The sequence below is a fragment of the Callorhinchus milii genome, unplaced genomic scaffold (assembly GCF_018977255.1).
Source record: "Callorhinchus milii isolate IMCB2004 unplaced genomic scaffold, IMCB_Cmil_1.0 Scaffold12, whole genome shotgun sequence".
In the NCBI taxonomy this organism is placed as follows: Eukaryota; Metazoa; Chordata; class Chondrichthyes; order Chimaeriformes; family Callorhinchidae; genus Callorhinchus; species Callorhinchus milii.
Window position 1 is genome coordinate 4,259,195 of NW_024704753.1, and position 15,432 is coordinate 4,274,626.

The 15,432-nt window shown below is 42.6% G+C and overlaps 1 protein-coding gene across 4 annotated transcripts in view; it reads left to right on the forward strand.

Annotated features, from left to right (window-relative positions):
- The first annotated feature begins 1,414 nt into the window (after positions 1-1,414).
- The window catches only part of foxp1b (forkhead box P1b), a 248,245-nt gene continuing 234,227 nt past the window's right edge, over positions 1,415-15,432 (forward strand). For all 4 annotated transcript variants that reach the window (XM_042339613.1, XM_042339614.1, XM_042339615.1 and 1 more), the window contains exon 1: positions 1,415-1,483. The gene's annotated coding sequence lies outside the window, so the exon portion shown is untranslated. The remainder of the gene's footprint in view (positions 1,484-15,432) is intronic.

Genomic DNA, 15,432 nt, shown 5'->3' on the forward strand with positions numbered 1-15,432 from the left:
TTTGTTTTGAGGTGGGGGGGAAAGAGACCCACGAGGTGTTTTTGTGTGTGTGTGTGTCCCCCCCCACACCCCCCACACCCCCCACCCCCACACCCCCCACACCCGGACTGGGCACCGAAAATCCAGAGCTCCGTTGGAATCGCGTTACTTTTTTTTTCACACTCCTTCGCTGAAGGTCAGAGGATTTGTGACAGTAAAAACGGATCAAAAAAAGAGAGAGAGAGAGAGAAAAAGAGACGCGTGAGGCCGGCAGCCTGGCATCTGCTCCTGTTATGTTATTAATAGTTTTGAGAGAGAATGATGGAGAGAGAGAGATAGAGAGAGAGATAGAGAGAAAGAGAGAGAGAGAGAGAGAGAAAGAGATAGAGAGAGAGAAGGATAGAAAGAGAGATAGAGAGAGAGAGAGAAGGATAGAGAGAGAGAAAGAGAGAGAGAAAGATAGAGAGAGAAGGATAGAGAGAAAGACAGAGAGAGAGAGAGAGAGAAAGATAGAGAGAGAAAGATAGAGAAGGATAGAGAGAAAGACAGAGAGAGATATAGAGAGAAAGATAGAGAGAGAGAAAGATAGAGGGAGATAGAGAGAGATAGAAAGATAGCGATAGAGAGAAAAATAGACATATATATATATAGAGAGAGAGAGAGAGAGAGAGAGAGATAGAAAGAGTTAGTGGGAAAAAGAGAGAAAGAGATGGGGAGAGAGAGAGAGACGAAAAATAGCTGGAGGGTAGTTCAAGGCGGTTTGTCTGTCTCTATTTTTTGTGTTGAATTTGTATGGTTTGGTGGTGGGAGGGTTTTTTTTTGGGGGGGAGAGAGTTTTTTTTAAGGGGTGAAGAGTGGGTGTTGGAGGTGGGGGGGAAAGAGAGAGCGGTTTTTTTTTTGGTGAAGGAGGTGTGATGTAGAAGGGGGGAGAGAGAGAAGGGGGGAGAGAAAGAGAGAAGGAGACGGGGGGGAGAGAGAGAGGATAGGGGGGGGTGGAGAGAGAGAAGAAGGGGGGGAGAAAGAGAGAAGGAGACGGGGGGGGGGGGGGTGGAGAGAGAGAAGAAGGGGGGAGAGAGAGAGAAGGAGAAGGGGGGAGAGAGAGAGAGGACGGAGGGGGAGAGAGTGAGAAGGAGAGGGGGGAGAGAAAGAGGGAAGGAGAGAGAGAGAGTGAAGGAGAAGGGGGGGAGAGCGAGAAGGAGAGGGGGGTGGGGGGGAGAGAAAGAGACGGGTGGGGGTGGGGGGGGGAGAGAGAGAAGGAGAGAGAGAGAGCAGAAACACAGGGTGCAGTTGGCTGTGTGACTGTGTAATTATGTCTCACTATTAGGGGAGTGGAGTTTAAGGAGTTGAGTTTGAGTGTTGGAGCCGGACTTTGAGCTCCACTTTCCTTGGGCTTGGGCTGGGCTGGGCTTGGGCTTGGCTTGGGCTTGGCTGGGCTTGGGCTGGGCTTGGTGGCTGGTTGAGAAACACCGACACTGACTGCCTTGAGAAGCAGTGAAAACCACAGGTGGGGCGCTGGGTGGGTGGGTGGGTGCTTGGTGAGGTGCTGGGTGGGTGGGTGGGTGCTGCTTGCGTCCTGCTGTTTGTTGGCCGTTTAAAAGTTTTTTCGAATATAATTATTGTTATTTTTTTTAAAAAAAGGTAGAGAAAATTCTTGAGTTTTCAGGGAAGGGGAAGGGGGTGTGGGTGGCGGGGTGGGGGGATAGGTGGCGGGGTGGGTGGGTGGGTGGGTGGGTGGCTAGCTGTGCCCTGGATTAGTTTATTGTTTAGTTAAGTTAGTGGAGCACATATTCTCTCTCTCACACACACACACACACACACACATACAGTCCTCCTTTTGGGTGTCAGATTTTGAGTCCCAGTCTCTCTCACTCTCTCTCTCTCTCCCACTCCCTCCCTCCCTCCCTCTGTCTGTCTATTTGCACCTTTCTCCTCCCGCCCCCACCCCCCATTGAGTTTATTCCTAATCGAAAAACTTCTGCTTCTGGCTTGTCGTCCCCCATCTCTGTCTCTCTTTCTATCTCTCTTTCTCCCTGGACACTTGAAGGGAGAGATAGAGAGAGAGAGAGAGAGAGAGAGAGAGACTGGTCGGTCCTGCTCTGCAGGAGGGAGGGAGAGGGGGTGTGAGAGAGGAAAGACATTGCAGAGAGAGAGAGAGAGAGAAAGAGAGACCCTCTCAAGTTTAACTCCACTCCCGGGAGCTGAGTTCAGGACAAAAGTTACATTCACGTTTTAAGTCAAGATTTTTTTTTTAAAAAAAGGAGAGGAAAAAAAGCCAACTGAAGAATTTTTAACCATTTATTCCTTCACGTGAGAGGTGAAGGGGTTAAAGATAGAAAGAGAGAGAGAGAGAGAGAGGTGTTGAGTCTCTTTGTTATTATGGTAATAACACGCTTCATTCAAAGTCCCATGTTTTTCCTTCCAATCTTCCCTGAAACTTTCCTGTCAGACTTGGCCTCTGGCACCCGGCAGAGAGAGAGAGAGAGAGCGCGGAGGCAGCAGATGTTACTTTTCCTGAAGTGTTTTTTTCTTAATTATAATATATAAATCTCTGATGAAACACCTCAAGACACATCGTCTCACGAATAATGCAAACACCGCTGGGGCAATTCATTGAGCTTGGACACGAATGTATTATTTTTGGTATATTAAATAAAAATAAACTTTTCCCTCCCTCATTCCCTCTGTCGCACATATTGACTGAGCACCAGTGTTACTCTGCCTTCTCTCTCTCTCTCTCTCTCCCCTCTGTGCTGGAATTGTCTTCACTTTGCTGAGTAAAGTGCGGATGCTTCACTCCCCCTGATCGCTCTCTCTCTCTCTCTCTCTCTCTCTCTCTCTCTTACCCCCTCCCCACTCTCTCCCTTGGTGGCTGCTGGCAAACAATGAGCTGTTTTGTGTCTTGTCAGAGAAGTCTTGAGGAAGAAAACATCTGTAGCAACAAGGTACTGGGTTTTGAGAGAGTTTTGCTGTTTTTAAAAACAACTAATAATGACTGGATACCAAGGGGGTCAACTCCTGTGACCCTTGTTCTGACGACCCTTTGCACTGGCTTTCAGTCTAGTCAAATTGTTGTTATTTACTCCAGGTCATCTTTATTGTCTCTCAGGCCGTAAGTCAGTTTAATGTTTCATTCACCCTCTCCTTTTACCCCCTCGAGCCCCCTTTTTTTTTTTTTGAAAAAAAAAAGGGCGAAAAAACTGGCTGAATTTTCTTTTAGCTGCCTTCATCTTGGATTACCGAGTGTCTGAGAGAATCACTGTAAAAGGAAAACAGCCTGGTAAGAAGCGAACCTTGACAACCCAGATTAAGTAAGCAGGGAAGATCAAACAAAGCCTGCGCCGGGCCGTTGTCAAGGGCTGCTTCTCTGAAGGCTTTCAACCATGCTTTGCCCAGGCGCTGGGCAACCTGCTCACTTCTGCACAAATGGAGCTGCACAATTGCGGTGGGGGGTGGGGTGGGGGGCGAAGTAAATGGGGAAAGAGAGCGAGAGAGACAGAGTGGGGGAGAGAGAGAGAGAGAGCGAGAGATGTGCAAAAAAAAGGAGAGGAGTCATTTGCTGGCTTCTCCTCTTGACCACATCAATTGACCACATCCAAAAAGAGCTTTTAAAAGTTTCACGACGAAGGCAAGATTTAAACCCTGCGCACTTGAGTCATCAAGGATTATTTCTGCTTATTCTGTACTAACAAGTTGGTACAAAGGAGAATTATTGTTTTGAAATTGGAGGATCTCATGCTTTACAAGTGGTTTTATTTGTTTTACTGAGTCAGTCGGGAAATCAGACGTTTATGTACAATGCAGTTTCTAGTTGTGCCTCTTTCATGCCAGGGTTGAAGGTAGGGCTTTTAACATTGTCAAAGCATATTTGATTTGATGAAAAATATACCATAGCTGTATTGCATACAATAAGGTCAGGTCATTTACTCAACATGTTTATCTAGAATTAACTTGGATTAACAGGAATGAGTACACAGGCACTAAATTGAGGCTTAGGGAAGATTTTGTCTTGTTAGGTCTTTGCCAGAGATTTTTTTTGTGGTGTTTGTGGTGTAAAGGTGGGATATAAAAAATGAGAAATATCTAGAATTTGTTTTCAAGCTGTATACTTAAGTGGAAGCTCAGAGGGAGTAACTTTCTAATTGAGAGTGTTTTTTTAATCAGCAAAATGGAAGATGTACATGGTGTAAACGGGAGCTGTAAAAACGAATGTGCTTTATAACAGAAATACGTGATATTGATTTCCTTCGCTTGGCCCAAATGTTCTAGTGTAACATTTTTCACCCGATACATCGAGATGTGCTGCACATTTCACGAAAGGGCGTGTTTATATATTTAAGCGAAATCCACAACAGCAACGCCTGCTTGTCGTTTGTTTTTTAATGCATGACATTTTCTAATGCCCGATTCGGTGTCCCTTCGCCTGATGCAGTTTGTAAAGTTGCAAAGTGTCTAAACAATTTTCGAAACCGTAAATATTTCCCCGTTTACTTAGTAGCCGGTGCGTCCAAATCTTCTCTGTGTCTATTTGCTGTTTTGTAACCTTCTAGCAGTTTGTATCCTGGCTTTTATTCTGCATCTGTAGTCAAAGCGGTTGGTCAGTCCTGCTGAAATTGTAAAATAGGATGAACTGAAGCAAAATAGGACGGAACTTTTAAGAGATTCTGGGAACCTCGGCGACACTGCTTTGAGGAACTGAGTGTACGCGAGCCTTCGGATGATTGCGATGCAGCCAGGATAATGTTTAACACTGTTCTTTCGGAAGTCATAATTTCATTGCGTCGAATGACAAGAAAACAGGAATGTGATGCTTTGTTCGGCAGGGTTAGGGTGAGCGCATTGAACTTGTCAATCAGTCCCCGGTGTCTTCCTTTTTGTAGGAGAGTTCAGCCGCTCGCTCCGCACGGGTGCAGCTGGCTTTGGGGTTGAGTTGCGGCACTAGCTGACACTCGGGAGTATTCCAGCCGTGCGATCGCACTGAGCAAGCATATCAGGCTGAATGTCTTTTTGGACTTGCGCTGCCAGTTTGACTCTTTTCTCAACCAAATAAAGCTGTGCTCAAGCCAACATCTGTGATCAGGGGGAGAGCGAGAGGGAAAGAGAGGGGATGGGAATTTTTAATTCTGCTTGCTGCGGTGTAGTTTGTGAAATTCCAATAGTACCGGCCATACCTCTTACAATCTACATGAATGCAGACCACACATTATGGAAGTGATGCATTTGATGTACGGGCAAGTTGAAATGGTCTGTGATGATGATTCGTGCATTATTTTCTATGCGGTTATCACCTTTACAAATGACCACAGCGTGATTGAAAATTCAGGATTATCGCCACAAATTTGGGATTTCTACGCACATGTGGGAAAAAAAATGTAACATTTCTTATTTTCAGTTTGTAGGACTGACCATCAACCTCAATGCAAACCACGACATTAAAATGTAACAAATATGCATTTTAAATTTTGATTTGTATTCCGGGTGTACATTAAGAGCTATGTGTCGTTTTATGGAAAATAATCAGTATTACAGTAGATTTATACCTGTACATCATAAATTCACAAAATTGCTGGACAGGCAATCCATAGAAAAAAAAGTAATTGGCTGTTAATGAATAAAGTTGGCATTAGGTATTGGGGAATTAATGATTTTTAGCAACAGTACATTAGCAGAGTGCTGACATACCTAATTACACATAAAATAAGATGTAGATATATGGTTTGTATCCGCAGATCAATATACCTCCCAAATGCATACCAGGTTCCCTGGAGGATTTTTTTTGTACAATAGTTCAGTTTGACTGTTTGCCAGTGGCTTTTGTCAGCCATCAGTAAAATTCCGAATAGATTTTTTTAAACCACTTTCAGATGTTGACGACCAGTTTATAAATTGCTTTTTGGTTTTCGAAAGCTCTGAAGTGAGCCTTTTCCTTGATGCACTCTCTTTCGTTATTTGACAATGAATTTGCATGTGTTAGGCATTTTATTCAACCGTCGCTAAAAGTTTTCCTTTTTTGGATACCGCAATGCACGGTGCTGTTCAGAAGGAAATGGGAAATGAAATCACTTTTCAGTGTTTACAGGCCAGCCGAACTGATAGAGAAAGGGTTAATGATGCCTGACTAACTGAATAGCAGCGGCACATTCTATGCAAACTAATAGGCTTACATGACTTCATAAGAGCAGTTGCAGCTAAACTACCATTTGATTACTTTCATCCTGTAAAAGGGCTGTTGTCTTGTACTTCAGCTTGCAATTTTGATGCATTCAGGTATATCTTAATTTTGAGGTCAGAAAAACACTACGTTATTTTAACTCTACAAGTGGTACCTGCTTTTTTTTTAAAAAAACTATACCATCACTTCTGTTCGGATTCACTTTGGAAAATAGAATTATTGGGGGAAAAAATCATCTGTTTCCATATTTAATTTAAAAAAAAGCGCTTTGAGTGTACGTATGTCTGTCTCACTGATTACTTGAATTAGCATTTTGTTGGATGGCACACAATGTTTCTGCATGTGTCAGCTCAGCTCAGCATTCAGAGCAGAGCAAAAGCAGTTTCATTCCGCCTTCGACTATGGCCCTATTTTACTTTGCTCTGACGGTAGATTAAAGCCGTTCTTTGCTTTATATTTTCACGGTTTAATAAAAGCAAACACAGTGCAAGCCACGAACTATGAGGTCCTTGGAAGAAAATTTCGATTCAAATCCACTTTGCACATCCAACGAGTTCAAATATTTGTGTTTGTAAATATAACACTATCTGTTTACACTGGGTCTAGAAGGCTGGCTGACAAACAGCAGAAGATGATGGGGCCACTATGACTATGTTTTTTCCATATGCCTATCGGACAACAGGAGGAGCAATGATATCATCGTGTCTCATCACTATCTGTGATTGACAGGCAGCCTTGCGGATCCAATGTAAACAAACAGCAAATGTCTTTGGCTGCAATGATTGAAGTGTTAACTTGTTACAGTTTCAAAAATGAGAAAGATTTGAATTGTGTTCCCCAGAGATTTGATCGTTCTGTGAAGACGACTGATGAATTACAGTAACAATTGTGTGGGAGATGCAGCTTTGAAATGACTCGGTCGTGCTAACGGAATCCTTCCGTGTTAATGGCAGTCCGTACAAACAGGTCTAATGCTTTGTTACTATATATTTGCACAAATGGATTCATTGATTAGAAAAATAGCTTTGAAAGTAATACTCCTTGTTGTACAGTTATAAACCAGTGTGCGGCAATGCTTAATTTGCAGGGAGAATAAAACTTAAAGTGTTAATTGAATTACTTATGAAACTTGTTAGCTATTAATCAAATAGGTGAACTTGATGTCTGGCAAATCATTCCCATATGAAGACAGTGAAATTGAGATTAGGATACTCTATTACAAGTGACAAGGAAATGGATTTAATTAGTTATTAATTAACAATGACAAAGATATTACAGTACAAAGATGAGAGCAGGAAGTATACGGTTTGAATGGTTTGCATTGCACGCTGTTGAGAACGTGGCAGTGTCAGGATGTCAGCATGGCCGAGTTGGATCTTACCTGTGGGAGACACTGTGATTGGAGTCTTGTAGCTCAGTGGTTAGAGCATTCGCCTCGCAGGCGAGAGGACCCGGGTTCGATTCCCGGGCAGGGCGAAACGTTGGGCAAGTTTCCTTACTCTACACACCTCTTTTTATCTAGCAGTAAGTAGGAACCCGGTTGTTAGTCGATTGGCAGATGGCTTTTCTGGGGTAATAATTCCTTCAACAAAATAATAATAATTGGTCACTCAATCCATGACTGTTTGTGGGACGCTGCTGTGCGCAATTGGCTGCCGTGTTTCTCCTACAAAATATAGTCAATTTACTTTACAATATATTCTGTGAAGTGCTTTGAGACATCTTGAAGAAGTGATAAAGAGCTAAATCAAATGCAAGGATTATTATATTTATTATTTTATTATTGGACTTTATTTCAAGGTTGTGGCAATTTTCTTTTATGCACTGGAAGTGAAATTGTACTATCAATGGACAAGAAGACCAGGTTATTGGTCTTAAAATATTTTACATACGCTACTCGGCAGCTCTCTGTACAATACCTTCATTTGTGCTTGGTACGTGCTACATGTTTGCACTTTTACAAAATAATATATAAAAAAAAGTTAGTAGAAACTCACACGGAATAGATAGAGTAAAACTAGTACTAGGCACCCATACTTGCCTGCTATTATTATTTTACTATTACATTTCCAATACTGTACTTGTGTTATGCAGAGTCTTATTTTTGTTGTCATCTTATCATTTCTGTAAACATGTAATAAGGTTTCATCTTTGACTTTTTTTCTAAAAGCATTAAGGCTGATACATTGGAGGCCTGTCCTCTCTCTCTGCACTGTGTACTTGGGCATCAAATTCACTTTCTAATCTTATGTCACAGTGGCCGCTGGCTCTAACAACAAAAAAAAATTTACTTATACGGTGAAAAAATCTTACTGTCGCCTCCCTATTCTAGGTTTCAACCTGACTAAGACAGTAGCAGCACTCTCACCTCTGATTCAGAAGATTATAATAATAATCTTTGCATTTAATATAGCGCCTTATCATGTCTTCAAAGCACTTTGCAGAACATAGTGAATTGACTGGATATTTTATAGGTGAAGTTCCATCTATCTGCCTCTTTGGGTGGACATTAAAGATCCCATGGCAGTGTTTGAAAAGAGAAGGGAGTCTCTCCCAGTGTCCTGGTCAACAATCCCTCAGATAAAATTGGCCATTCACTTTATGGTGATTTGTGGGATATTGCTACACTCAAACTAACTGTTGCATTCAATGTACAGTCCACTACAATGTATAGTGAAAGCCTAATGATCATTTTGTGACATTCTCTCGACATGAAAGGAGCTATATCAAGTGCATGGATTATTTATTCCCTTCCTCGATGACTAAAGCACAAGACGGCCATGGGTGGGGAGAGAAAGAATGCGCTACAAGGGATAGTTATCCTGCTTTGAAAGGGCGGTAACGGCAGCTATGCTTGTGAGGTTTCTTTTTGAGCCCCCATGCCTGCATAGTGCACTCCTGTCCATGAAGCTGCCTCAAGAAAAAAACAACACAGCGGGTCTTAGGCAACTCCAGGTTTACGTCATTTAGTAGTAAACCAAGACAGATTGAGTAGGTTTGATCCATATCAAGTGCCCTTGAGCAATATTAAACACGCTGTTTGCCATTCAGAGATAGTGCCTTTCTTTTCATCTATTCCTGTCTACTTACCAACAACGGGTGCCATCTCACCTCATTCTACTGGCATCTTTCACCCATGCCATGACTTGGCAGCTGCCTCAGCCAACCCCTTGCTTGTGCGAGGTCCAGTGCAGGCCACATGGGTGCATTCAGGGACTATCCCACACTCAGGGTGGGGTAGTCGCAGGCTCACAGTGGGTGGGTGGGGGCTAAGACTGAAAGATACAGAGGCAGTATTAAAAGTCTGAAGCAGTGCCCCATTAGCTTGAAGCAACTCAACGATTCATCCACCCTCAATTTTGCCTTCAATCAAATTTTGAAGGTCATCATGCGTTAGATTCAATAGCTCAAAGCTCTGAGACTCCGCCCTGGACAAGGTCATTGTTAAGTCGAATCCTTTTTTTTAAAAAAAAACTTGTCTTCGCCTTTGTAAATTGAGTGAGATTTAACACAACTTGCCAATAACTACATGACCATTAATCAGCTGCAGGTTCACAGTATGTACACTGCAAGAGCAGCACAATTAAACGTGTTTGTCGGGGCCACCAATGCTTTCGTGTGCTGCGCGTAAAGTGACACTAGTTTTACCCCCAAGTGTAATAATGGCAGGAAGGATGGAGCCTCTCGCCATCAAATATTCCATGGCCGTTGGTGCAAGCTAAAGTTGCCTTAAGTACTCACCCAATTTTATCCCCCCAAAGGGTTTAATAAGCCCCAAAACAAAATCGCAGAACATCGTTCAAAAAGAAATTGGTCACATCACAGCAATTCCCAAAAGCAGAAACCAAAAAATCAATCCATGACTATATCCCTAACTTCCCAAATTGCTTAGGTAGAACCCATCCACTGCCCTCAAGAGATAGTGAAGGGATTTCCACCATGGTTCATATTGAAGTCAGAAAAAGTAACGATAGTGCCAATGACAATTCGAGTTTATATAGGGCCCTTCATGTCGGATAATGTCTCGGAGGGCTTTACAGTGACTGGTTAAACATGGAGCAGAGAAGAGAGGAGTGGCGGGGACTAATGGGGACTGCACAATTGTATCCTCAGAAACCAAAATTTTGCTGTGTGTGGTGAGATTTAGTGTGTGTGTGTGTGTGCGTGTGTGTAAAATAGGGAAAGGGAGTTATAAGGAATCTTTTCCCTTGGAGGGTTTGTGGCTTTACACTTTGCACCATTAGGAGTGAATGACTCGGTGCAGGAGAAAAAAAAAGTTGCAAAGATGGATTCATCCATTGCCTCAATGCTGACTCCAGCCATGCAGAGAGAGCAGAGTGAGCAGTCATGGTGTCAGAGTTAGTTTGCTGCACTGTTGCCTAGTCCCACTACCACTGTCACCAGTCCCTTGCCCATGACCTCAGTCCAGTGAACCTGTGTTAATTTCTGGCATCATCAGCTGGAATCATCTGCTTGCAATTTATTTACTTTTCGTTTGCCTTTCGTCTTTTTTTAAATTTTACGTCGGAAAGAAAGATCATCTGCCTCCTTGGGATCAACACAAATCGAAGTGTTGATTCCTTCAAACACAGATTAGATAGTTTTCTTTTAGGAAATAAGATTTTGGGATTTGGGACATATGTGCATGTGACCACCAGGAAGGTGGAAGGCGAACTAGATGGACCTTGGTCTTTTTTCATCTAGCGTTTCTTATGTTCTTATTATCATTGCATGCAAGCGAATGTGGTGTCCCCTGAATGTACAGTAACATACCAGTGCATTTCTACACCGTAAGAAAGATTTCAAATGTCGTCTTAATTAGGAGTAAATATTATTAGGTTATGATACAGTGATATGTTTTACAAACCTTTACTTGATGCCAGAGAACAAAAGCTCTCGTTACTTTTGAAGTATTCCTATTCATCATAATGTAAGAGCTTCAGTACCATGAGGGATTGCTACCTGGTTGTCTCAAAGGACATGGTGTATATTGCTTTGTGCAGTGTGATAATTGTATTGGTAATCTGCACCACCTTGGTCACACATGTACTTCACATCGCAATGAGCTCATATGCTATGACTTGGGAAAGAAGTTCTAGTTTTACAGTACCATAAGCATTCCTTATGTAGAGTGTCTCTCTATTCCAAAACCCAAGCGACTTGATTGATAGAATTAGCCTCCGACTAACAAAGAATCACTAAATACGTGTAATTTGAAGGTTAAAGAGGTTAGGAATGCCAGAATCTAGTTTGCACTCTATATTTGGCATGGTCATAGAGATCACCAGTGAGCAAGCCCACCTTGCGGTTTATTTTCCAGAACTGCTTAATTTACATGCAGAATATTGAATCCTGGTTCTGTGTTGTGGGGTAAACTTGCCCTTCCAGTGATTTGCTCCTCGCCCCTCGTGCCCCCACCCCCCACCCCACCTCCCCACCAAAAGGACATCACTTTAAATTTGGTTATAGCTGAGTCGCCCTTCGATTACATTTCTTGAATTTAACTGCCCCAAATAACATTTGAAACAAAATCTTTTAAGGTGTTTTCAAGAAAAAAAGAAACTTTTTAAAATTCTTGTTGCCACTAAATTTTGTGGTATCTTCGAAAGGATTATTGTTTTTATTTCCCGCGATTGTGTGGTGAAAGACGAGTACGGTGCAGTTTTAGACGCGTGATTCCCATTCTGAAACGCAGCGAGCCTTAACTGTGTGATTGCAAGTTAAATAGTCTGCTTTCACTGGAATGTTCTTCGCTGGGAAAGTCCATTTGTGGGGCACCACAGCTTAATATAAAATGGTACCTGCGTCTGTGCAATTCATTAGCTTTGGCAACCTGGGCTTATTGTGGTTCCTTGCAGTCACAGGGGGTTAATTCAATATCCGATAGGAATCTATCGAGAACAATTGGATTTAACCTGGGGAACTGGACAATTGGACGAGGCTCCATAAATGATAAAAGCAAGCTCCAATTTTAGATGAAATCTTCACCGCTCATCAGTCGCACAGGCGTGCCATGCTGTACCCCTTCAACAATCAATCTAACTACACATCTGTCGCTGAATATATCATTACATTATGCTAAGTGAGGCTGATCACTCAGCAACACAAACTTTACGGTCACAGTTCCACAACAGTCCTGCACAGCGTCTTATTTTTATCTTCTGTTGCTTTGGAACCATCGCTCACGAAACTGATTTTACTCCAAGCAAAGTTACGTGTCCCATTAATCCAGCAATTTGTTCTTGAAGCAAAGTGGTCAGATTCACAAGGCTACGTCATCCAAGTGCTTTGTAAGACGCAAACTGTCAGGAGCAAGCAGTTGAAGCATTTAAAATGTGATTACTAGTCCATTGAGGTAAATCGGAAACTAGGTTTTGTTAGCGACTGAATTAAAACCAGGACTCGCACGAATCCACAGTACATGTTTGTGCAAAAAAACCTGTGTCGGGATTCACGTCACCCTGGCAGATGGGGATATCCTCCAGGGTCACGGGGGCATAGAAAAGAGCAAGGCAATTTGTGTTTGTTGGTCACTATTCATCTTTCCACTTCTTGTGTCGGCCTTTCAGCTCCAATGGAATAAGTTACGTTAACAAAGTCTGTGTGTGATCACCAGAAGCAGTAAAGTGCTAGCACACCCTGGGACAAGCTCCCGACTGGTACAAATGATAATCAATGAGACTCCCAGCAATAGGAAAGAAGAAAGCTGATGAGAGAGGGGAAAAAGACACAGAACTTAAAAAAAAAGGGTTGAGAATTCATGGAGAAATAATGCAGTTCAAAATGCACTGAGATTGATACCCAACGGAGCAACTGTGGAAATTAAAAGGAGCAAATAATTTAGAAAGAGGTTTTGTGTGTTATTTAAATATATATTTAAAAAAAGATCAAGTGTAGGAAATAACTTGAGCAAATAAGAAAGGTGTAAATGGTTCGAAAGGACCTTGTGCAGGCAGGGTGGAAATTATATATAATGTTCTTTCGAGTCTGGCATTTCTTTTGAAATGAAATGCATTCTCTGGGCTCTTGGCTGCTGCATTCTTTGTTTTTATTTCTAGGGCTCGCTGACAGTCTGATGTCACTGACACAAAACCAGTCGCATTCCAAGGGTGTTCCAGACTTTAGCATTCCCTGCCAGCGCTGTCAAGACATGCTTATTGATTTGTGCACACACAGCAGAACTGAAAACAATAGGTGATTTAACTTCTCTGTTGGGATGATGGACAGTTGCCAATCAGCACGGCTATGTTATCCGCTGCTTATATCGCTGTTTTGGCTCCGTTTATTGTGAGCAGATGCTCGGAGATGAAGATTTCTGAGCCGTTGTGGACCATTCGTTGCATCGTACTGGCTTTCAGTTCAGATAGATGTCTGATCTTCACAGCCGTAGGTGAATGAAGAATTTAAGGGTTCCTGGAAAGTACAGTCTTGCAAGTGAAGGGAGCTAGTGTGCTTAGCTCCACGGACTTGCTGAGATTTGGATGTTAAGTGCAATGCACATCTCAGCTTTAGTCCTGCCTTGTCATCTTCTGAAACATTTTGTTAAGGGAGTTTCGCCCGATTGTCCTGGCCAACAATCACCCAAATAAAATTGGTGATTCATTTTGTGGCTGTTTGCGGGACAATGCTGTGTGCAAATTAGCTGCCGCATTTGCCCACAAAATACACAGTCTACAGTATATCTTGGAAGCACTGTGAGATGTCCTCCTGGCATGAAAGACGCTGTACCAAATGTAAGCATTATTATTTTATTATTATTAATAAATCACAATCTACATTAATCTCAGTTGGTCGGTGTATGTGAGAGAATTGTTCTTCAGATGCAAATTTGAGAACAGAACCCCAAATGTTATGGGTTTATGCTATTGAACTTCCGCTTGTGTGTTTTTTTGTTCGCCTGAAAAAAAACTGTTAAAGTGGGTATGAGAATTTTTCTGGATTTGTAACTGTGTCAAAAGGGGCTTTTTATAGATGCTGTACATACATATGTGGACGGGATGGAGCGGAATGAAAAAAAAGCTCAGAGGACCATCAAGTCTTTTCCTGGGAGAATCTTATCCCCCACTGCTTCCCCCTCCCGCCCCCCCTCAAAGTATAATTCTTTGCCTCCCACTCAGCCCCTCCTAGTGGGGATGCAAAAAAACAAATCGTTAATTTGTATTTTTTTTAACTTGGAATATTCCCTCTCTGACTCCCGAAGGCAGTCAAGCAAGCTTCCACCAACACGCGAGAGAATTGCTGAATATCCCCTTGTCCCCTGTTATTTATTCCACCATAGACGTCACAGTGCAAAGACTGACACTGACCACATCACGTCGGTGCTGTTGTCCAGTTTCCAATGGCTGTTTATTAAATTTAGTATGTCCCAATTTTTTAAAAAAATTCCCAGCAAAACTGGCATATTTTTGCCTCTTTGCTCCTGGTCTGGTCTCCTTTTGCTGGGTTGTGGTTGGTTGCCCTGGTAACCCCTTCTCTCCAACCTCACCCAACCTTCTCCGCACCACCCAGCTCAAGCCGACTTTTGTGCACATTTGAGCCTTGGCAGTGAGTGTCGGTGAGCCACTCGACTGTAGAGGGCATCTCATAGCCAACCCCGATCTCACTGGGTTGCCATGCACATATATACACGCACAACAAGTAGAGTGTGCTGAAAAGGGGCTGCTTGGCTTTCCCCTCCCTGATCGTGGGAGGCTGGGGCTAATTTAGCCTCACCCAGGTTAAGACTAGCAAACTCCTGGAGTGTATATTGCAGCTCTGTGTAGTCCATTGGAGTTGGCTTATCTCCAATTTCCAAGCACAGGATGGAAGGAGAACTGTAGAGCCAGCCTAATATTTTGATGAAGCACACTCAAAAGTGCAGTGACTATTTCCCCACGGTTCCGGTGATTTTGAATATTAATAACGAACTACATGTACATTACTTTGCCAAATTAGATGAAAGGACACCGACTTTGGTGTGTCTCATCCGCCCCGGCCCGTCCTTAATTTCGCAAGACAGCTCACATTCATGTCCTCTCTTGCTTAATTAGCTTCAAGAAACTCAGTGCCGATCTGCTGGATAATATGCTCTGTTTTCATGACCACACCAAGCGCAAGGTTTAATAAAATAAAATGATCAATGCTTTTGAAATAGAACCTTTTGCTAAGTGAAGGACAGGATATACGTGGAAATTGTTTTCAAACTCCTTTCTCGAATAACGCTATGGGATTTTTACTGGGAGAATGGGACCTTGATTTAACATCTAATCTGAAAGGTGGCACCTTGAACAATGCCCTGTTCACTC